The sequence below is a fragment of the Vulpes lagopus genome, chromosome X, assembly GCF_018345385.1.
Source record: "Vulpes lagopus strain Blue_001 chromosome X, ASM1834538v1, whole genome shotgun sequence".
NCBI classification, from domain to species: domain Eukaryota; kingdom Metazoa; phylum Chordata; class Mammalia; order Carnivora; family Canidae; genus Vulpes; species Vulpes lagopus.
Window position 1 is genome coordinate 44,285,868 of NC_054848.1, and position 25,778 is coordinate 44,311,645.

Consider the following 25,778-nt stretch of genomic DNA (forward strand, 5'->3'; position numbering starts at 1 on the left):
ACAATTACAGGTCCTAGATATATTTTCCATTTCTAGATTCCCTTCAACATACTCAACTTAACTTTGGGAGATAAACAAGGTATGTTTGTTTGGTTTCGTTTTGTGTTTCTTGTTTTCTCTGCCTCATTTTATTTGACAATGGTGGAAGTTAATACCTTCTAAAACATGACCAGCATGCACTGAGAACCAAGTGGTATACCGTGCTGGTTCATTCTGTGAGATTCCTCATTCCCATTCTGCCCCTCTCTTTATCACATTTAGGTTTTGGTGGTCAATGTTGGGGCTTTCTACAAGTATTTCTGGTTTATATAAATTTGGAACTGAGTTTCTTCTAACATACAGAACTTAATATACTCAGAGCCAAGAGGATCACCCTCTAGAACCCCTCAGGTAGACTACATTCTCCCTCCACTACAACTTCGTCACCACAACCATCTCCAGTCCCTGCCCTTTTTTTTTTCTTCTCCTTTTTTTTTCTTTTTTCTTTTCTTTCTCTTTGGTATTCTTGACTTCTTTTTTTTTTCAACTACTTGGTTTTAAAATTTGTTTTCACTTTAGTGGTCCTTTTGTTTTATTTTGTTTTGAACTTTGTTTTCAATTTCTGGTCTCTGAACTTGACACAATCACCTAAGGTGAAATTTACTTAGCTTTTGGTTGATATTCTTGATGCAGCCCGCTCATACACCCACTGTGCACTGAACAAAATGCCTAGAAAGATGAACTCACGACAAAAGAAAGAATCAGAAACAGTACTCACTGCCACAGAGTTACAGAATATGGATTACAATGCAATATCAGAAAGCCAATTCAGAAGCACAATTATAAAGCAACTGGTGGTTCTGGAAAAAAGCATAAAGGATTCAATCCTCATGACTGCAGAATTTAGATCTAATCAGGCCAAAATAAAAAATCAATTAAATGAGATGCAATACACACTGGAGGTCCTAATGACAAGGGTTAATGAGGTAGAAAAAAGAGTAAGTGATGTAGAAGACAAGTGGATGGCAAGGAAGGAAGCTGAGGAAAAAAGAGAAAAACAATTAAAAGACCAGGAGGAAAGGTTAAGGGAAATAAATGACAGCCTCAGAAGGAAAATCTACGTATAATTGGAGCCCCAGAGGGCGCTGAGAGGGACTGATGGCCAGAAAGCATATTTGAACAAGTCATAGCTAAGAACTTCCGGAACTTGGGGAGGGAAACAGGCATTCAGATCAGGAGATAGAGAGCCCCACACACACACACAGAATCAATAAAAGCCATTCAACACCTCGACATTTAATACTGAAACTTAAAAATTCTGAGGAGAAAGAGAAAATCCTTAAAGCAGTCAGGAACAGGAGATCCCTAACTTATATGGGGAGCAATACTAGATTAACAGCAGACCTCTTCACAGAGAACTTGCAGGCCAGAAAGGGCTGACAGGATATATTCAGGGTCCTAAATGAGAAGAACATGCAGCCAAGAATACTTTATACAGCAAGATTCTCATACAAAATAGAAGAGATAAAGAACTTCCAAAATAAGCAAAAACTGAAAGAATATGTGACCACCAAACCATCTCTGCAAGAAATATTAAGGGGGACTCTATAAAAGAAAGAGGATGCCCAAAGAAATAACCCACAAACCAGGGACTGAATAGGTATTATGATGACATGAAATTCATATCTTTCAAAAGTAACTCTGAACATGAATGGATTTAATGATCCCATCAAAAGGCACAGGGTTTCAGACTGGATAAAAAAGCAAGACCCATCTATTTACTGTCTACAGGAGACTCATTTTAGACCTAAGGACACCTCCAGCCTGAAAATACCATGCAAAGGGTTCTCAAAAGAATGCTGGGGGTAGCAATTCTCATATCAGATAAATTAAAGTTTATCCCAAAGTCTGTAGTAAGAGATGAAGACGGACAGTATATCATACTGAAAGAATCTATTCAACAAGAGGACCTAACAATCATGAACATTTATGCCCCGAATGTGGGAGCTGCCAAGTATATCAATCAATTAATAACCAAAGTAAAGACATACTTAGATAATAATATAAGAATACTGGGAGACATCAACAGGGCACTTTCTGCAAATGACAGATATTCTAAGCACAACATTTCCAAAGAAATAAGAGCTTTAAACGAGACACTGGACCCAATGGATTTCACAGATATTTACAGAACTTTATATCCAAATGTAATTGAATACACATTCTCCTCAAGTGCACATGGAACTTTCTACAGAATAGACCACATACTGGGTCACAAATCAGGTCTTAACTGATACCAAAAGAATGGGATGGTCCTCTGCATATTTTCAGACCATAATGCTTTGAAACTTGAACTCAATCGCAAGAAGAAATTTAGAAGAAACTCAAACACGTGGAGGTTAAAGAGCATCCTGCTATAAGATGAAAGGGTCAACCAGGAAATTAGAGAAGAATTAAAAAGATTCATTGAAGCAAATGAAAATGAAGATACAACCGTTCAAAATCTTAGGGATACAGCAAAAGCAATCCTAAGAGGGAAATACATCGGAAAACAAGCATCCTTCAAAAAATTGGAAGAAACTCAAATACATAGGCTAACCTTGCACCTAAAGGAACTGGAGAAAGAACAGCAAATAAAATATATTCCAAGCAGAAGAGTTAATAAAGATCCAAGCACAACTCAATGAAATAGAGACCAGAAGAACTGTAGAACACATCAACAAAACCAGGAGTTGGTTCTTTGAAAGAATTATTAAGATATATAAACCATTAGCCAGCCTTATTAAAAAGAAAAGAGAGAAGACTCAAATTAATAAAATCACGAATGAAAAAGGAGACATCACAGCCAATACCAAGGAAATACAAGCGATTTTAAAAACATATTATTAGGAGCTATAAATTAGGCAATCTAGAAGAAATGGACGCATTTCTGGAAAACCACAACTTACCAAAACTGGAACAGGAAGAAATAGAAAACCTGAATAGGCCAATAACCAGGGAGGAAATTGAAGCAGTCATCAAAAACCTCCCAAGACACAAAAGTCCAGGGCCAGATGGATTCCCAGGGGAATCTATCAAACGTTTAAAGAAGAAACAATACCGGGGATCCCTGGGTGGCTCAGCAGTTTGGCGCCTGCCTTTAGCCCAGGGCACAATCCTGGAGTCCCGGGATCGAGTCCCGCATCGGGCTCCCGGCATGGAGCCTGCTTCTCCCTCCTCCTGTGTCTCTGCCTCTCTCTCTCTCCCTATGTCTATCATAAATAAATAAATCTTTTTTAAAAAAATAAAAAAAGAAACAAAACCTATTCTACTAAAGCTATTCTGAAAGATAGAAAGGGGTGGAATGTCCAAAATAGCCAAACTGTGGAAGGAGCCTCAGTGTCCATCAAAAGATGAATGGATAAAGAAGATTTGGTATATGTATACAATGGAATATTACTCAGCCATTAGAAATGACAAATGCCCACCATTTGCTTCAACTTGGATCGAACTGGTGAGTATTATGCTGAGTGAAGCAAGTCAATCAGAGAGGGACAAACATCATATGGTCTCATTCATTTGGGGAATATAAAAAATAGTGAAAGGGAATAAAGGGTAAAGGAGAAAAAATGAGTGGGATATATCAGAAAGGGAGACAGACCATGAGAGACTCCTAACTCTGGGAAACGAAGAAGGGGTGGTAGAAAGGGAGGTGGGTGGGGGTGGGGGTGACAGGGTGATGGGCCCTGAGGGGGGCAGTTGACAAAATGAGCACTGGTTGTTATGCTATATGTTGGCAAATTGAACTCCAATAATAAAAAATTTAAAAAAGGGATGGAGTACTTCCAAACTTGTTCCATGAGGCCAGCATCACCTTAATTCCAGAACCAGACCAAGACCCCACCAAAAAGGAGAATTATAGACCAATATGCCTGATGAACACAGATGCAAAAATTCTCAACAAGATACTAGCCAATAGGATCCAACAATACATTAAGAAGATTATTCACCATGACCAAGTGGGATTTATCCCTGAGATGCAAGGCTGGTTCAACACTCATAAAGCAATCAATGTGATAGATCATATCGACAAAAGAGAAGACAAGAACCATATGATCTTCTCAATAGATGCAGAGAAAGCATTTGACAAAATACAGCATCCATTCCTGACCAAAACTCTTCAGAGTGTGGGGATAGAGGGAACATTCTTCAGCATCTTAAAAGCCAGCTAGGAACATACTACAGCAAATATCATTCTCAATGGGGAAACACTGGAAGCCTTTCCCCTAAGATCAGGAACAAGACAGGGATATTCACTCTCACCACTGCTTTTCAACATAGTACTAGAAGGCCTAGCCTCAGCAATCAGACAACAAAAAGAAATAAAAGGCATTCAGAACTTACTCAACTCAATAGTAAAGAAAGAAAGAATCCAATCATGAAATGGGCAAGAGACATGAACAGAAATTTCACAGAGGAAGACATACATATGCCTGAGAAATCAGTACCAGCAGAGTGCAGTGTAGTGGGACTTGGTGTAAGAAACAGCCTATGTTGGTGCTGTGCTGTTTCTTTAAGTTAGTTTATGCTGAGGGGTTGAGGAGGAAAATGGCACCAGGAGAGGGGAGTTTGTGCTTGGTGCTGCCAGGGAAACCCTCCCGGAAGAGCAAATAATTTCCCCTCATGCACTGTATGTGTTTTTCAGATGGCTGTTTTCCCAGTGTCTGTGTCTGGATTGCTTGCCTGCATGAAACAGCACAGCACACTTTGGGTTCTATCTCAGGCAGGTCAGCTGAGTTTTAAAACTCAAAACTTAAGGGAATTTGTGTGGCAGGAAGTTTTAAAACTCAAAACTTAAGGGAATTTGTGTGGCAGGGACCTACACTCATCCTCTGGGGGAGGGACTTGCCCTGCTGGAATTGATGCAGGCTTAATCCAGAAGACTGGTCCTACCACAGTGCAGGAATGTGAGGTTTGGAGCAAAGTACACTAAAGAGCCAGTGTCCAGGTTAGGCTCCTTCAGCAGGTATCTCTGGGCCTATGCTGGGGGGTGTAGAAGGGAAATCACACCTGTCAGCATCTTTGCCTCCAGAGAGGGAAGGCAATGCACTGCAAGATGCACTGCAAGAAGTTTGACTTCTTCTTTGCCCATTTGAATGCCTTTAATGTCTTTTTGTTGTCTGATTGCTGAGGCGAGGACTTCCAGTACTGTGTTGAATAGCAGTGGTGAGAGTGCACATCCCTGTCTTGTTCCTGATCTTAGGGGAAAGGCTCCCCCTGCTTCCCCATTGAGAATGATATTTGCTGTGGGTTTTTAGTAGATGGCTTTTAAGATGTTGTGGAATGTTCCCTCTATCCCCACACTCTGAAGAGTTTTGGTCAGGAATGGATGCTGTATTGTGTCAAATGCTTCCTCTGCATCTATTAAGAGGATCATATGGTTCTTGGTTTTTCTCTTGTTGATATGATGAATCACATTGATTGTTTTATGAGTGTTGAACCAGCCTTGTGTCCCAGGAATAAATCCTACTTGGTCATGGTGAATAATTTTCTTAATGTATTGTTGGATCCTATTGGCTAGTATCTTGTTGAGAATTTTTGCATCCATGTTCATCAGGGATATTGGTCTATAATTCTCCTTTTTGGTGGGGTCTTTGTCTAGTTTTGGAATTAAGGTGATGCTGGCCTCATAGAACGAAATAACTATACTTTTAAACAAGTTAAAAGCCAAAGAGTACTCCATCTCTTTCTATCTTTCCAAACAGCTTTAGTAGAATAGGTATGGTTTCTTAGTTAATCGTTTGATAGAATTCCCCTGGGAAGTCATCTGGCCCTGGACTCTTGTGTCTTGGGAGGTTTTTGATGACTGCTTCAATTTCCTCCCTGGTTATTGGCCTATTCAGGTTTTCTATTTCTTCCTGATCCAGTTTTGGTAATTTGTGGCTTTCCAGGAATGCATCCATTTCTTCTTGATTGCCTAATTTATTGGCGTATAGCTGTTCATAATATGTTTTTAAAATCGTTTGTATTTCCTTGGTGTTGGTAGTGATCTCTCCTTTCTCATTCATGATTTTATTAATTTCAGTCTTCTCTCTCTTCTTTTTAATAAGGCTGGCTAATGGTTTATCTATGTTATCAATTCTTTCAAAGAACCAACTCCTGGTTTTGTTGATCTGTTCCACAGTCTTCTGGTCTCGAATTCGTTGAGTTCTGCTTGAATCTTTATTAATTCTCTTCTTCTGCTGGGTGTAGGATCTATTTCCTGTTTTTTCTCTAGCTCCTTTAGGTGTAGGGTGAGCTTTTGTATTTGAGTTCTTCCCAGTTTTTGTTTTGATGCTTGTATTGCCATGTATTTCCCCCTTAGGACTGCTTTTGCTGTATCCCAAAGATTTTGAACAGTTGTATCTTCATTCTCATTAGTTTCCATGAATCTTTTAAATTCTTCCTTAATTTCCTGGTTGACCCTTTCATCTTTTAGCAGGATGGTCCTTAACCTCCATGTGTTTGAAGTCCTTCCAAACTTTTTGTTGTGATTTAATTCTAATTCCAAGGCATTATGGTCTGAGAATACACAGGGGAAATTACAACCAACACTACAAAAGTACAAATAAGAGTATATTATGAAAAACCATATTTCAACAAATTGGGCCATCTGAAAGAAATATATAAACTCTTAGAAACACATAAACTACCAAAATGAAACAAGAATAAATAAAAAACTTGAACAGATTAATATTCAGCAAAGAAATTGAATCACTAATCAAAAATCTCCCACCAAACAGAAGTCCAGGACCAATTGACTTCACAGGTGGATTCTATCAAAAATTTAAAGAGTTAAGACTTACTTTTCTCAAACTGTTCCAAAAACATAGATATGGAAGGAAAATTTCAATCTCATTCCATAAGGCAGCATTACTCTAATTCCAAAACCAGACAGAAACTCCAATAAAAAAGAAAACTACAGGCCAATATCCCTGATATTGCAAAATTCAGATGCAAAAATTCTCAAAAAATACTAGCATATAGAGTCCAAAAGCACATTAAAAGTATCATCCATCTAAAGAAGATGTGGTTTATGTATACAATGGAATATTACTCAGCCGTTAGAAACGACAAATACCCACCATTTGCTTCAACGTGGATGGAACTGGAGGGTATTATGCTGAGTGAAATAAGTCATTCGGAGAAGGACAAACATTATACGGTCTCATTCATTTGGGGAATATAAAAAATAGTGAAAGGGAATAAAGGGGAAAGGAGAAAAAATAATTGGGAAATATCAGAAAGGGAGACAGACCATGAGAGACTCCTAACTCTGGGAAACGAACTGGGGGTGGGGTGGAAGGGGAGGTGGGCAGGGCGTGGGGGTGACTGAGTGACAGGCACTTGTGGAGGCCAAGAAAATTAAGGCCATTCCACTTTAAGTTCAGCGTTAGCACAAGTACAGCCATCCCAGGCCCCTGTGAATAAGAGCTGAAATTTACATTACTTCCGTTATAGGAAGAAAACACCTTACAGTGTAATGTCCTAGAAAGCCTCATATTAGAATAAGAATAGAGCCCAAGCCAAGGGCGGGAAGCCCCTATTAGAATGAGAACTGAGTTGAAGCCAGTGGCAGGAAGCCCCATATTAAAATGAGAACAGAGCTCAACGCCCTTGAAAGCCCCATATCAGGATGTAAACAGAACTTGAGAAATTCCTCCACCCGCTCTGGAGGTCCCCTAGACCAGCCCTTAAAACTAAGCTGGAACCCACCTGGGGTCCAAGTCCCTGCTCCGCTGTGTCGGGTATACTTGGACCCAAGCTTGAGCTTGTGAACAAACCCTCCTGTCTTTGCATCGGTGTTGGCTCCTTGGTGGTTTCTCGGATTCTTGGGCACAACACACTGAGGGGGGCACTTGATGGGATGAGCACTGGGTGTTATTTTATATGTTGGCAAATTGAACATCAATAAAAAATAAATATGTATATATATTTATATATTTATATATATATATAAAAAAGTATTATCCATCACAGTCAAGTGGGATTTATTCCTGGTTGCAAGGTGGTTCAATATTTGCAAATGAATCAACATGATACACAACATTAATAAAAGAAAGAATAAGAACCATATGATCATTTCAATAGAATCAGAAAAAGTATTTGACAAAGTACAGCACCCATTCCTGATAAAAACCCTTAACAAAGTAGGGATAGAGAAAACATACCTCAACATCATAAGGGCCATATATAAAAAACCCACAGCTAATATCATCTTCAATGGACAAAAACAGAGCTTTTCCTCTACAGTCAGGAGCAAGGCAAGAATGTCCACTCTCACCACCTTCCTAGCCTCAGCAATCAGATAATAAAAAGAAACAAAAGGCATCCAGATCAGCAAGGAAGAAGTCAAACTTTCACTGTTTGCAGATGGTATGACACTCTATGTAAAAAACCTGAAAGACTACACCAAAAAATTGCTAAAACTTATACACAAATTTGGTAAAGTCACAGGATACAAAAATTGATGTACAGAAATCAGTTGCATTTCTATACACCAATAATGAAGTAGCAGAAAGAGAAATTGAGGAATTAATCCCATTTACAATTGCACCAAAAACCATAAGATACCTAGGAATAAACCCAACCAAAGATGCAAAATATCTGTACTCTGAAAACTATTAAAAAAAAAACTCGTTTTTAAAAAATTTTTTTATTTGAGAGAAAGAGCGAGAGCGAGAGAGCACGAGAATGGGGGAGTGTCAGATGGAGAAGCAGACTCCTTGCTGAGTAGGGAGCCCTATGCAGGATCGATTCCGGGACTCTAGGGTCATGACCTGAGCCAAAGGCAGACGCGTAACTGACTGAGCCACCCAGGCACCCCTATAAAACACTTATGAAAGAAAATGAAAATGACACAGAAATGGAAAACCATTTCATGCTCATGGATTGGAGTAACAAATACTGTAAAAATGACTATACTGCCCAAAGCAATCTATACATTTAATGCAATCCTTATCAAAATGCCACCAGCACTTGTCACAGTGCTAGAACAAATAATCCTAAAACTTGTTTGGAACCGCAAAAGACTTCCAACAGCCAAAGCAATCTTGTAAAAGAAAATCAAAGGCATCACATTTCCAGACTTCAAGTTATACTACAAAGCTGTAGTGATCAAGATAATATTGTACTGGCACAAAAAGAAACACATAGACCAATGCAACAGAATAGAAAACCCAGAAATGGACCCACAACTATATAGTCAACTAATCTTTGACAAAGTAGGAAAGCATACTTGATGGAAAAAAGACAGTCTCTTGAACAATGCGTTGGGAAAACTGGACAGCAACATGCAAAAGAATGAAACTGGACCACTTTCTTACACCATGCACAAAAATGAATTCAAAATGGATGAAAGACCTAAATGTAAGACCTGAAACCATCAAAATCCTAGAGAACATAGGCAGTAACTTCTTTGACATTGGCCGTAGCAGCTTCTTACTACATGTCTCCTGAGGCAAGGAAAACAAAAGCAAACATGAACTATTGGGACTACATTAAAATAAACAGCTTCTGCGTGGCAAAAGAAACAATCAGCAAAAACACAAGGCAACTTCTGAAATGGAGGAAGATAGTTGCAAATGACATATCTGATAAAGGGTTAGTATCCAAAATATACAAAGAACAACTGAACACCCAATAAACAAATAATCCAGTTTTAAAATGGGCAGCATACAGGGGTGCCTGGCTGCCTCAGTTGGAAGAGGGTGTGACTCTCAGTCTTGGGATTTTGAGCTCAAGCCCTATGTTGGATGTAAAAATTGATTAATTAAAAAATAAAATATTTTAAAATATGGGCAGAAGACATGAACAGACAATTCTTCAAAGAAGATAAACAGATTACTAAGAGACACGTGAAAAGATGCTCAACATCACTCATCATCAGGGAAGTGCGAATCAAAACTACAATGAGATATGACCTCATGCTTGTCAGAATGGCTAAAGTAAAAAACACAACAAAGAACAAGTGTTGGCAAGGATGTGAAGGAAAAGGAACCCCTGTGCACTGTTGGTAGGTATATGTGCTGCAAAAGCGAGCACAAGCACTTTTGGTAGGAATGGAAACTCACGCAGGCACTGTGGAAGACAGTGTGGAGGTTCCTCAAGAAATTAAAAATAGAACTACCATATCATCTAGTAATCACACTACAGGGTATTTACCCAAAGGATACAAAAACACTAATTTGAAAGGATATATGTACCACTATGTTTATTGCAGCATTATTTACAATAGTCAAAGTATAAAAGCAGTCCATGTGCTCATCGATAAAGGAGTAAAGAAGTGGCATGTATATACAATTAAATGTTATTCAGCCCTAAAAGAATGAAATCTTGCCGCATGCATGGAGATGGATTGATCTAGAGAGTGTAATGCTAAGTGAAATAAGTCAGTCGGGGAAAGACAAATGCTCTATGATTTTATTCATATGTGGAGTTTAAGAAACAAAGCAAATGAGCAAAAGAAAAAAATGTGAGAGACAAACCAAGAAACACTCTTACTTGTGGAGAACAGATGGTTACCAGTGGGGAAGTGGGTGGGAGAATGGGTGAAATAGGTGATGGGAATTAAGGAGTGCACTTGTCATGATGAGCACAATGTTGTTGTATGGAAATGTTGAATCACTGTATTGTACACCTGAAACTAATATAAAACTTCAGGGACACCTGGGTGGCTCAGCGGTTGAACGTCTGCCTTTGGCTCTGGATCCTGGGACTCCAAGATCAAGTCCCACATGGGGCTTCCTGCATGAAGCCTGCTTCTCCCTCTGCCTGTGTCTCTGCCTCTCTCTTTCTGTGTCTCTCATGAATAAATAAATAAAATTTCAAGGAAAGAAAAAACTTCATTGTTAACTACACTGCAGTTAAAATAAAATTTAAGGAAAAGATTATTACTAAGAGCTCTTTAATACTCTTTTACTACAAGTGAAGGATTGCCCCAGGAAAGACCAGTGTTAAGATCATAAAGAAAAGAGCATTGGGGAACCTGGGTGGCTAGTGGTTGAGCATATGCCTTTGGCTCAGGCCATGATCCTGGGGTCCTGGCATAGAGTCCCACATTAGGCTTCCAGGAGGGAGCCTGCCACCCCCCCCCATGTCTCTGCTTTTCTCTGTGTGTCTCTCATGAATAAAAAAATAAAATCTTAAAAAAAAAGAATAGAGCATTGAGCATAATGAATTTTCTGCATTGGTCTAACACATCCAAAGATGATGGTGACTGCCTAGAGCCAGTGATTTCTGGAGACTAAGGACTTTAGGTTAAGAGCATTGAGGTTTAAAAGAAAGGTACTTTTAGGGAAATAGAGTCCTAGTTTTATTCCTAGGGGTCAGCTGGAGGAGGAGTGTAGAAAGTGGAGTTTTTTGTGATGTACTGGTTAGGGTCTGCCTCAAAGTTACATGAATCTGTAGAGAGAAGGGGCTCAAGACTAGGGATTCATGCCATCATGCTAGATAGAGGTGATGACTATAAATTGAACTATATGAAATTACAATAAATTTAATTATTTTTAAAAGAAAAAATACTAAAAGCTTATTGCTTCTTAATTATTTTATTGCATTTTACTATTGTCTATATTCTTGAAATTATCTTTGTGTTTTGTATCTGTCTTGTGAAAATGTTATATAATGGTATACAACTGCACATCTCTTTTCTTTTTTTAATCGAAGTATAGTTAACATACAGTGTTATATTAGTTTCAGGTATACAGTATAGCGATTCAGCAGTTCTATACATTTCTCAGTGCTCAGCAAGATAAGTACTCTTGGTCCCCTTTATCTATTTCACCCTTCCCCCCACATGCTTCCCCTTTAACAACCACCAGTTTGTTGTCTCTTTTTAAGAATCTATTTTTGTTTGTCTCTTTTTTTCTTTGTTTCTTCATTTGTTTGTTTCTTAATTTCCACATGTGAGTGAAATTATGTTGTCTGTATGTCTCTTCTTATGTATGTATTCAATGACTTCACACTGGTAACTTCAAATAGGCCATGGTGTGGGTATTTACACCGCACTGTGAAGATCAGGAAATCAAGGTTCCATTTTTCATTATCTTGATTGTCTAGAATTAAGAAAGTGAAGTAAAACATATTAATAGGGATCCCTGGGTGGCGCAGCGGTTTGGCGCCTGCCTTTGGCCCAGGGCGCGATCCTGGAGACCCGGGATCGAATCCCACGTCGGGCTCCCGGTGCATGGAGCCTGCTTCTCCCTCTGCCTGTGTCTCTGCCTCTCTCTCTTTCTCTCTGTATGACTATCATAAATAAATAAATAAAATTAAAAAAAAACATATTAATAGTGCAAACTATACTGAAATGTATTTTGTGTCTGTGGCCATTACAGTGTGAATAGAATAGGACACAAAATTGAAGAACTAGTCTTTTAGTATTTGATAGCTATTGTCCAACTCAGCAAAGAGGATCCTGAAGTCATTGATGAATTACTTAAATTCTGGTATAGGTTTTCACCTATATCTGAGTTTTGTCTTGCTTATTAACTTAAACAAGTTAAAAGCCAAAATTCATGCCAGAATTGTACTTAGAAAAATATGTTAAATATTTGTTAGTATATAGAAGGTTAATACCTCAACTCCCCACCCCCCCCACACACACACCAAATGACGTGGCCTCTCAGTGCTGACTAGTGGTTCCAGAGCAGTGCAGGTGACATCTAAAGAGATGGCTAGATAAAATGGGTCATAAAACCTTGAAGCAAGGTACAAGAGTAGAGGACAAATAGAGGAGAGAGGTGGAGGTGATGAAGGGGGATGGTTAGGCATTTCTTTGAGTACATTGTGTGAAAATATATATTGATGTTTACTTTGTATTTGTTTACAAACTTCAATGCATATTTTATGCAAGTCCAAGAATATACATGTACGCACAGATATTAAAGCATATAAATATGATAGACAATGGGTTTTATTTATTCATGTTTAAACAGGTTAATGCATGAACATAATAGCATGTACAGTGAATGTTCAAGAATTCTCAAAAACACTAGTTAGTTCATCAGAGAAATGCAAATGAAAACCACAATGAGATTAACTTTTATCTGTCAGAATGGCTAAAAGCAAAAAGGCAAGAAATAACAAGTGTTTGTGAGAATGTGGAGAAAAAAGGTACTCTCAGACACTGTTGGTGAAAATGTAAAGTGGTAAAGCCACTGTGGATAACAATATAGAGGTTCTTCAAAAAATTAAAAATAGAAATACCATATAATCCAATAATTCCACTAGTGACTATTAGAAAACAAAATAAACACTAATTCAAAGAGAGATATGCACCACCATGTTTATTTCAACACTATTTACAATAGCCTAGATATGTAAGCAACCTAAGTGTCTATCAAGAGATAAATGGGTAAGGGAGATGTACTATACATATATAATGGAATATTATGCTGCCATAAAAAGAATGAGGTTGTGTCATTTGTAACAACATGGATGGACCTAGAAGGTATTATGCTAAGTGAAATAAGTCAGACTAGAATAACAAATACCATATGATTTCACTTACATAATGAATCTAAAAAAAAGAATAAATGAATAAACAAAAAACAGAATCAGACCTATAAATCCAGGGGACAAACTGATGATTGCTAGAGGAGAGGGAGGGGGAATATGCAAAATGAGTGAAGTGGAATGGGAGATACAGGTTTCCAGTTATGGAATGAATAAATCACAGAAATAAAAGGCACAACATAAGGAATATAGTCACTGATATTGTAATAGTGTTGTGGCGAGCATAGCATAATATACAAATTTGTCAAATCACTATGTTACACGTATACCTGAAACTAATATGATATTATGTGTCAACTATACTCAAATTAAAGTTTTTTTAAAAAGAAAGTGTGTAACAAAGAAACTTTTGGAGGTAATCACTACATCTATTACCTTGATTGTGGTCAAGGTTTTATGGATGTATGCATATATCCAAACTCATCAAATTGTATACATTAAATATGTGCAGGTTTTGCCTATCAATTATATCTTAATAAAGCTTTTTTTAAAGAAGAATTTTTATTTTAAAATTTATTTTAGAGAGAGAGAGAGACAGAGAGTGAGCAGAGGGAGAAAGAGAATCCTCAAGCAGACTCTCTGCTGAGCACGTAGCCCTGATGCAGGGCTCCATCCCAGAACCCTGAGATCATGATCTAAACTGAAGTTAAGAGTTGGCTTCTTAACTAACTGAGCCACCCAGGTGCCCAAAAACTATTTTTTTAAGTATATGGAGATGTTTATACTTGGCTGTTTTGTGGCAGTTTTTTTCTTTGCAACTTTATACTTTTCTGTTTTTCCTTACATTGTATTTTTGTTGTTTTTGAAATAAGAAATAGCCTTTATCCATGTAAGAACAAAAAGAAAAGCAAAACATTGGTTAGTTGTTTCCCCACTCCTTTTTATTCAAATGATGCATATATTTTTTCTGAAATTTTTTACTATTAGCAAGAAATAGCTATGTTTTAATTTATATACTTTCTAAATAAGCCTGAATTTTATCAAAATACAATGATAGCTCTTTTTCAGTGCCTGGCACATAGTGGGTGCTCTTAGTTTATACATGCATAGATATTTATTGAATATTGATGTGTCAGATACTGTACTAAGCACTTGGGATTCATAAAGAATTGGATAGGGTCCTTACCGTCAAAATGCTTACAGAAAACAACAAGCAAATACAATTTGTGAACTGATAATGAGGCCAGAATAGAAATCTGTTCCTCATGTGCATCACATGAGGGAATAAAGGGGAAAGGAGAGAAAACGAGTGGGAAATTTCATAGAGGATGACAGAACATGAGAGACTCCTAACTCTGGGAAATTAACAAAGAGTAGTGGAAAGGGAGGTGGGCAGGGGGTCGGGGTGACTGGGTGATGGGCACTGAGGGGGACACTTGACGGAATGAGCACTGGGTGTTATGCTATATGTTGGCAAATTGAAATCCAATTTAAAAAAAGCAGAAATAATGCATCCACATCAATTTCCTATTCATATGTCATTGGAAGAACAGACATGGCTAAAGACTTGAAATGTACTGATAGAGGTTCTTTTCTTAATATACTAACTAGTGCAAGATTTTATTCAGTAAGGAAAAGGAAACTGGAAATAGTATCTGGGGGCAATGATTTTAGGAAAGATTTCTTACTTCATGAAAAGAGCCCCACAGTGACAGACAGGTCTTCTTTTTCTGCTTGATACTGTTCTTCCTGGTTGTAATTCCTAGGACACTTATTATAGAGAAAAGCATCCTAACTACTGGAATTCTTTCCCAGAGACTCTGGGAAAGAAAGCATCACCCACCTCCTTTGAATTTCTCAAGGGTTAAACAGTAAAATTATCCAATAATGTGACATTATTTACGTCAACTGGAGGGTGATATGCCACTGCTGGTACCACCTTTTATAGCATGACCTGAGAGGACTACATTTAGTTATTTATAATCTATAATTTTAAGAATACATTACAAATAAAAGAAGCCCTTTCAGTAGATATGAAGATATAAAGGAAAGGATGGAAATGGCACCAATCCTGCCTCCATTTTCCAGAAAAGACTAGATTCCTGGGGATCTTGGAATGCTTTGCCTCCGACCTGATATGTGACTAACAGGGCATAGAGTTCATGGTTTCTCCTGGAATATAGATAGTCTCTTTAGGTTTCTTTATATCTCACCCTGGAGAGAGAACAAGATTAGGAAAGGAGTATTATTATTGTTAATGTTTTAGAGATGAGGACCCTGAAACTGGAGCCCAGAGAAATTTATTAACTGGTCCAAGAGTAGGGACTTTTTTTTTCTGTGTTTCCCTGGCACCCTGTTCTTGTCCTAGCCACATTCTGTTGTAAGATCATGGTTGTCTGTCTTATCCACCAGACAGAAATGATAGTGGCCTAGGCATTACATTTTGTTCTTTGTTCTATCCTAGCATGGAGAGCAGTGCTGGACACCCAGTAGGGATAAAATGGGGGTAAAGCTGGAGAGAGAATAGGGTATGAGGTGAGGTAGGATGAGGTTCCATCTAGGATGATTATCCTGTTAACAGTTTGGATGAATGAGAACAGGAACATGTCTGCAAGGACATATGCTATTAAGGACAGAGAGGAAACTGGATATTTGACGAATCCGTCAAAAGGGGATAGAGCATTTAGCATCCTGCATACTTGTGGCTCACAACTCCTTTTTTTATACCCCATTACTGAACTGCTCTCTCACTTTAAGAGGCTCCAGAAATGGCACATTAAAAAAAAATCCGGCACATGAGAGAATGCACATGGACATGTCTTAATCTTAGAGCTGAATACAGTTATGACCATTGGTTCTGTTTATCAATGTCCTGGTGTAATAAAAGCAATAACCACAGCAAATTCTTGAGGTGAGTCAGTCATTGTGCCAGGACATTATATGTATGACTTCATTTAGTCCTCACAATGAAAGAAAGTGTAGGATTTTACAGATTTTATAAACCACACAGCGGTAGGTAGAAGAGTTGACATTTCAGTCCCAACCCACATGCCAAGCCCTTGAACTTTCTTTGAAATAAGAGATGCCTAAAGCATGGCACACAGACTATGATCAGTATCCATGATGATTTTAATGGTGCATGGAAAAACATTTACTATATAGTTTTAAAGTGTACTTTTTTTGTGTGTGCAACAGAAAAGAAGCTAATGCATAAAGCAACATTAAGGCCTTCTTTGGAGGTAGGAGAAAAAAAAACATGGACATACAACCTGTGTCAAAAACCCCCCAAAGACTCCCTTAAACACCTCTGTCCTTTCCCCAGCATTCCTCATTGGTTCTGGGCTGCTTGCTGCTTCTCTTTCTCGTCAAATCTCTGTCCTTGGGTATCTGGGAGATCATCCCCTTTCCCAACAGCTTGTCCATCCTCAGATTTTAGCACTGTCTCCCATCCCTTTTCATGGAAAGCAGCCTAGGACCTATTAATGGTATGCTCTCTGAGGTTAACAACGCTCTCTGAGGGGCACTTGGGTTGGTTAAGCTCTGACTTGGGCTCAGGTCATAATCCTAGGGTCCTGGGATCAGGGTCTCCAAGTGGGGCTCCCTGCTCAGTGGGGAACTTGCTTCTCCCTCTTCCTCTGCAGCTCTCCCTGCTTGTGCTCTCATGCTCTCTCTCAAAAAAATAAAACCCGTAAAAACAAACAAACAAAAGCAAAGAAAAAGCAATGCTCTCTGAAACTCTTGAATGTGAGTCTTTAACAAAATAAACTCATGAATGATTTGCATGTGGCATAGAGAAGCAGAAAAGTCAATATTCACTTTGAAAGAAAAGCCACTCTTCGAAAAAGGAAATTACACACCCACACATTTATTTGTACAGAGACACTGACATGGTAGAAGCACGAAGGCTTGAGCCATTTTTTTCCTTCTCTCTGGATCCCATCCATGCAATGGAATGTCATATGGGTATAACTCAAGTTGCAATTTGGTTATTTTCTGACCACCAAGACAACTGAATCTCCTAGGGGCATTAAGTGCATGTTCATGTTATCTCTCCCACTCTCCCTTTTATACCTCAACTCAACCTGTAGATGGTAAAGGGCTGGGCCAAGCTATTCCAAATAGCAAAGGAGGAAGCTTGACGAGTAGAGGATCATGTTAGGGAAACCAAGGCATAAATTCCCTTCCTCTAGTCTGGATGGTGGGGAGGGGGAATGATGGAAAATGAGAGGTAAGGACTGAAGGACGATAACTTCTCTGTGTGATGGCTGTCATGTTATTTGCAGTACACATGGAATCATATACCTATTCAGTTCATTTTTAATTTGTTGATATGTCAAGTTAAACAATTTGATGTATATTATATGTACATCTAATGAAATATATGTACAGGAGAGAAACAAACAGCAAGAAAAAGAGATGGGAAGAACTCCAGGCCCTTTTGTCCAAGTGAGAGAACACTGAGAATATTTATTTGTACTTTACTCCTTCAAAATATTATAGTGAAAAGCTGGGGGAAAAGGTAATTATCCTTTAGAAGAGGTTGGTTAAATAAGTTATGGAAGATCCACATTTTAAAATTCTATGAAGCTATTAAATGATACATATAATTTGATAGGTAAAGACACCTATTGTTAAATAAAATTTCATATATAAAGAAATCACATATAAATTAATGCTGATTCGAAATGTACAACATAGAAATACATACTTTTCTATTTACTAAGTATTTATTTCGAACACTTTATCTGAATACTTAACACATGTTCAAGATAGGAATTTCAAAACATCAAAAAGGGTGTACATACAGTGCACATTCTTTCTCATTCTTGTCTCCACATCCCCCCACCCACAGGCAGTTTCTAAAACAAAACGAAGCAAAATGGCAACATTTGAAAACATAAGCGCAATGAGGTACGTCACAATAATAAGCCTTAAACATATTATATAAAAATACTTTAAATAAGCAATGTGGCTAAAAATAACACCTATATCTCTAAGTAGTGAAAACGTGAGTGCTTACCTAAAATACACGCACACACAGATATTCAATAGAAAACATCCGTAAGTGTTCGCAAAAGTGTCTGGATATAGCGAGTGGTCCAGCATACCAGATGCGACCATTTAAAACAATCTCATTCACAATAGCACCGTAACAGTACAGTACATAGGAATAATCTAAAGATGATCTGTGAGAACTATATGACGAATACATCATACAAGTGAGTGTTACACTAGGCGACTTGAAAAAGTAGAGACGCTACTTGCTTATTGGATTGGGAATATTATGGCTGTTCACAGCCATATGTGCGCTCAGTTTTTTTTTTATTATTATAATTATAAGCAAGTCCGTTGAAAAACACTGAAAGGGAAGGGGTGGGAGCCTGGAGCGACGTCACGGGTTCACGAGTCCAGAAACGGATCTCTTTCCTACAGGAATTCCTCCACAAGCACTGAGGTGGCTCCCTCCGAGGGGCACGGGGCATGTTTCAGGCGTGCCGCGGACTAAGCCACTGATCCTCTTTGGGAGGAGAGGCGGGGGCTTACTCAGGAGACGCGTTCTGGATGGCCTTGGGCTCCTTCGTGACCTCCTCCCCCCAGTCGCCACCGTCGACCTCCTCGATAACCACACTGCGTACGGTGCCGGCATCCAGGCAGTGCGGGGCGACGCCGTAAATGCCGGGGTCAGAGACAGATGCGTGGAAACTCTGCACGCCGCACCTGCTGCAGAAGCTGTGCAGCGCCGGGTGCGTGTGGGACCGATACGTGACGATGCTCTTGGCGCCCAGCAGCAGAGTGAAGCGCGAGGCCGGGACGAGGAAGTGTCGATGCTGCTTCTTCCTGCACAGCCTGCAGCTGCAATCCACCATGCGCAGGTCTGCGGGCGCCCAGACCGCGAAGCGGACCGCGCCTCAGTGGCAGCCGCCGGTGTGATACACCAGGCCGGGGTACTTGAAGGTGTCCAGCAGGAACTTGGCGGCGCCCTCGCCGCTGAGGCCCCGCCGCTTCCTGAACGTCTCCCCGCGCTACCGCTGCGCGCCCAGGTCCAGCTCACTGGGGGACAGAGCGGGCGCCAGTGGCTTCAGGGATCGGGATGGCAGCGGGCCCTTGGAGCCTGCCTCCCGGGTCCGCCGCCACCAGTGCTTCCGCCTCGATCTTGACAGATCCCGCCTGGCCGCCACCGGCCTCCTTCCCGCCGCATGGCTCCCCACGCGGACCTGGAAAGGGAGCCGCCGCGCGCCCATGACCGGGATGGCTGCGTAGGCAGCAGCGGGATCCCCGGGCCTCTTTTGCCCCCGCGGCTGGGTGTTGGTGCGGTTGCTCACTCTGCCCATGGCGCCTGCCGCCTTCCAAACGCTTGCCCACCGCCTCTGGTTTCCTAGTAAGTTCCACAGCGGCCCCGTTGCGTCAGCCTGATTGGCCACGTGTTGAATGTGATGTAGAGACCCTTCCTTTGACCCTATCAAAACAGCCTTTACTGCCCTGAAATTCTGGCTAAGCCTATCAGCTGCCCCTTCTCCTAAATATCATTTTCTATCGTTCATTCAAATCAGAAGCCTACCCTTAAAATATTGGAACACTGAAAATGCTACAGACCTTTTATCTAACATGCATGCAGCAGCAGACAGAACAGTTTAAAATAAGCACCGTTCATCTGGTGTGGAAAAGACAAACTGAAGCAAACACAAAATATGTGTACTGTGAGTAATTGTAGTATAGTTGGAGCTAAAAAAAAAAAAAAAAGATGACCCACAATACTATGTTACAACACACCAGTGGACCCAAAGAGAAACTGGATTCTAACTTCACTACAGGACACGAAGATTATTTGTGCAAATTTGTCTTCTAAGAATTAGAGGTAAAAGAAGAAACAATACATTAATTTTTCCATCTATACGGAGAAATTTTAACAGCACTGAGAAGCATAAATATGAAGTTGAACTTTGTTCTTTGGAAACTGATAGGATCATTGGGCATGGCAGGAGAAGAGACCACAAAATGAGCATGGATCCTCCTTCCTGCAGTGTAACCACTACCTGGGAAAACAGTGAGGAATCTTCCAAAAAGTGCTTCCTGAATTAAGTAGTGACATCTACACATACTGACTGCAAGCAGAGATCCACCCATATATTCAATGATTCTTAACATTTTGTTATATATATGCATGCATATGTGATGTACTTTTGAAAAATATTTTTAAGTAAGATACACACATCAATGCCACTTAATCTCTCAATGTTTCAGCACTTGTGTCCTAGGAATAAAGGCTGTGATTATAAATTAAGGAAAATATCACTAAAGTGGACCAAGTATGCTAGAAGGGGAGGCTGGTAGGGAAATTACAGGAAGAATTCCAACAGGAAAGAATGATCCATTATAGGCCTGTCTTCAGGGACAATGCTGGGGCCTTGCACCTCCTACAGGAAATCCACTACCCTTGCAACTCAGCCAATAAGAAATGATCATCACCCTGAACTCTTTTCTCCTTCTCCAATGGACTTTTGTTCAAAACAACCTCTCCCAACTTCCTTCTTCTTCCTTATAAAATAATGTTCCTCTCCTTTGTTTGTTGGACTTGCCTGTAGTTTTGCCATAGCTTGCTTGTCCTGGATTGCATTTCTCTGCTATTCCTACATAAACCCATTTTTGCTGTGTAAAATAACTGGCAGCTTTATTTTTAAGATTAACAAGGCATAATTTCTTGTATAGCTACAGTATCATTGTCACATCTACAAATCAATATAATTTTCCAATTTCATCTACTCCCAGTATATATTTAAATTTCCTAAATTGTTTCCTAAATGTGTTTTATAAAAAGATTTTCCCCTTCAACCCAGGCTATAATTAAAATTCACACATTAAATTTGGTTATTTCCTTTTAGTCTCTGTGATTGCTGCCATAGCAGCTTCTTACGAGACATATCTCCAGAGGCAAGGGAAACAAAAGCAAAAGTGAATTATTAGGGCTTCATCAAGATAAAAAGCTTCTGCACAGTGAAGGAAACAATTAACAAAAAGTAAAGGCAAACTTCAGAATGGGAGAAGATATTTGCGAATGACATATCTGGTAAAAGGTTAGTATCCAAATATATAAAGAACTTATCAAACTCAATACCCAAAAATACAAATACTCCAGCTAAGAAATGGACAGAAGATGGGGCGCCTGTGTGGCTCAGTTGGTTAAGCGTCAGACTCCTGATTTTGGCTACGGTCATGATCTCAGGGTCCTGAATCGAGCTCTGTGTGAAGTCCTGTTGTTTCCTTCCCCTTTTGCCCCTTCCTCAGCCCACTCATATTCTCTCTCTCTAAAATAAATAAATCTTTTTTAAAAAGAAAATGAGTAGAAGATATGAAGAGACATTTTTCCAGAGAAGACATTCAGATGACTAACAGGCACATGAAAAATACTTAACATCACTCATCATCAAGAAAATACAAATCAAAAATACATTGAGATATCACCTCATATCAGTCAGAATGGCTAAAATGAACAACATAGGAAACAACAGATGTTAGAGAGGATGAGGAGAAAGGGGAAGTCTCTAGCACTGTTGATGAGAATGCAAACTGGTGCAGCCACTCTGAAAAACAGTATGGAGTTTCCTCCAAAAGTTAAAAATAGAACTACCCTATGCCTCAGCAATTACACTACTAGGTATAGTACTAGTATTAGTACTAGTACTTTTACTTTTGTAAAAGATACAAAAATACTGATTTGAAGAGATGCATGCACTCCCTTTATAGCAGCATTATCAACAATAGCCAAATTATGGAAAGAGCCCAAATCAACTGATGAACGGATTAAGAAGATGTATATATACACAACGGAATATTACTCAGCCATAAAAAGAACAAAATCTTACCATATGCAACAATGTGGAAGAAGCTAGAGAGTATTATGCTAAGTTAAATAAGTCAGAGAAAGATAAATACCATATGATTTGCCTAATATGTGTAATTTAAGAAACAAAATAGATGAACATAGGGGGAAAACAAAGAAAGGCAGACCAGAAAACAGACTCTTAACTATAGAAAACAAACTGAAAGTTACATGAGAGGAGGTGTAGGGGGAGGCATTGAAAGTTGATAGGTATTAAGGAGGGCATTTGTGATGAGCACTGGGTGTTTATGTAAGTGATGAATCACTAAATTCTACTCCTGACACTGTTAATTAACTGGAATTTAAATAAAAACTTGACTTTAAGAAAATAATAATAACCAACCAGGCCAGTCGATGCTGATTTTGCCTGATTCTTTCCTTGTAGTGTCCTTTAGATTGCTCTTCTAACCCAATATTTTCCCTATACAGCTAAAAGTCAGGTCTAAAAGCTTGATTAGATTCAAGTTACACATTTTGGCAAGTATGTTGTTTTGGCAGATGTTGTATACTTCATATTGCATCACATCAGAGGTTCATGATGTCAAGTTATTCCAGTAGTAATAGTAGTAAATGCTATATCTTCATTAAAATAATAATTGCCAGATTTCTCCATTGTGGAGGTAGGAAAAGGAAAACCTTTTGCAATAAGCAAGTAATCTGAGAGGTGTTATTTTGACACTGTGAATATCTTGTTCCTTTCCAATTTTTGCCTAATAGTTTAAAAATCCATTGATAACCTTTGATTGAACCATGATTTCAATTGTTTGATTACAAAATGGTGGTTTTCTAATGCTAACTTTCCTTCTACTTTTTTTTAGCTGACTTTCATCCATAAACATGAACTTTCTTTCATGAAGTGTGGATGGACTACTGTTTCTCCCTTAAAGGCAGGTTATATATTTAATTCTTTACCTTTAATTATCAGTTTGCAGAGTAAAGAGTAGGAATAATAGTAATTGTGAATTCAATAACTTACCATAAACTAATATTTTTAAGTTCAAAATATTCCAACTTTGGCCTATATGTGCCTTTTCAAACTGGATCCTGTGTGCTTTTGCATTTCTCCGTTTTTCTTTGACCGCTTCCTTGTTTTCTAAAACAAACAAATGCCCCCAAGCTCTTAGATTTTTACCTCCCAGCCCTGGAATCACACATTTCTACAAAGAGCTCTGGTTCCTTTTAGTGGAACATGGTATTTAGAACAATGCTTAGGCATATTACAACAGACTTATTGTTGTTGAACTTCTCATTGAGATCATGTAGATATGCATACAATTGTAATATATAATATGGAGAGATTCCTTGTACCCTTTACCCAGCTTCCCTCAATGGTAGTACTTTGCAAAACTGTAGTATGACAGCTAGGATATTTTTATTGATAAAATTCACCAATATTATTCAAATTTCCCAAGTTTTATGAGTATTCATTTGTGTGTATATTTAGTTCTGCAGTGTAAACTCTGACACTTGGCAAGTGCCTTGACTTAAGCTTTGATCACCAAGGCATCTACTTCAAAGGGGCATCCACTTCAAGATGGGTATCTTGAATTCACACAGTACCAGCCACAAGTCTAAAGAGCCAGGCTGCCCCCACTCTATTCCAGACTTCTTTGTTTTAGAGATCATTTGGGCCTTTTGTTTTTTCTCTTCTCACGCTTTAAATTCCTGCTATTTTGTTTTAAATTCATCAATAATGAGTGAGTCCTCAAAACCCAAGCCCCCCCCCACATCCCAGTAAAAACAGAACCCTAGGCTCTTACTTACAACCCCCTGCCTCCCCATGATCTTGTTATGACCCTCCAGGTGTCCTATGTAATTTTCACAACGTATAAGTAATAAACCTTTATTTTCAAAGTTTCCTGATGGTTGTTGCCGAGAGCATCTTGCAATCATGATAAGAACCACAAGGACCAGTCCAGCCACAATATAGGCTGAGACTGGCACAGAATAAGTTCTATGCAACTAGATCACATACATAAATTCATGTCCCATCATTGCAGCTACTAACCCCTAGTACCACAAATCTGTTCAACATTTCTAATATTTTTTCATTTCTAAAATTTTATATAAATTAAATCAAACAGTATGCAGCTGTTTAAGAAGGGCTTTTTTTTTTTTTAAAGATTTTTTATTTATTTATTCATGATAGAGAGAGAGAGAGAGAGAGAGAGAGAGAGAGAGAGAGGCAGAGACACAGGCAGAGGGAGAAGCAGGCTCCATGCACCGGGAGCCTGACGTGGGATTCGATCCCGGGTCTCCAGGATCGCGCCCTGGGCCAAAGGCAGGCGCCAAACCGCTGCGCCACCCAGGGATCCCCAAGAAGGGCTTTTATTCACTCAGCATAATACTCTGTATCATCCAAGTTGTTTGGCATATCAATATTAATTTTTTATTCCTAAGTAGTATTTCATGATGTGTATATAGTACAATTTGTTTAAACATTTACCTATTGGGGATCTCTGGGTGGCTCAGCAGTTTAGTGCCTGCTTTTGGCCCAGGGGGTGATCCTGGAGTCCCGGGATCAAGTCCCACATCAGGCTCCCTGCATGGAGCCTGGTTCTCCCTCTGCCTGTGTCTCTGCCTCTCTCTCTGTGTGTCTCTCATGAATAAATAAATAAAATCTTTAAAAAAATTAACAAATAAAAAACATTTACCTATTGAAGGACATCTGGGATGTTTCCAATTCTTAGCTGTGACAAATGAGTCTATTATGGACACTTGTGTACAAGTGTCTGTGTGACCATAATATTTTATTTAAGATAAAGAGTTTAATGATTTGCTACATGTTGGCTAATTGAATTTAAATTTTATTTTATTTTTTTAAAGATTTTATTTGTTTATCATGAGAGACACAGGCAGATCTGAGATCTGAGATCAGAGTGCTAGCATGGTTGAGTTCTAGTAAGAGCTCTCTTCAGGGATTCACACATGGCATTTTCTCATTGCACGCATGTGGAGGGAGAAAAAGAGGAAGATCTTCCTCTTCTTTTAAGGCCACCAATCCTATTGGATTAGGACTCTACATTTATGACATCATTTAACCTTAGTTACTTCTTTAAAAAAAGCTTATCTCCAAATAAAATCACATTAGGGATTAGGGCTTCAACATGAATTTCAGGGGGGAGGGGCTCCACAATTCAATCCATAGCACTAAAAAATAAATTTTCTTTAAAGTAATTGAAAATTGGAGCACCTGGGTGGCTTAGTCAGTTAAGTGTCAGGGTCTTGATTTCAGATCAGGTCTTGATCTTAGAGTCATGAGTTCAAGCCTTGCATTGGGTTCCACACTGGGTGAGGATCCTACTTAAAAAAATTAAAAATAAATAAATAAAGTAATTGTAAAGGGAATTGCATTTTTAAAGTTGATTTCCACATATTCATTGCTAGTATATAGAATTGGGATATATTTTAATGTATTGATCTTTTAACCTGTGACATGGCTGAACTC

General features: G+C 38.9%; 1 pseudogene; it reads right to left on the reverse strand.

Annotated features, from left to right (window-relative positions):
- Positions 1-18,774: 18,774 nt before the first annotated feature.
- Positions 18,775-19,784, reverse strand: LOC121483498 (annotated as a pseudogene).
- Between the last annotated feature and the right edge of the window lie 5,994 nt (positions 19,785-25,778).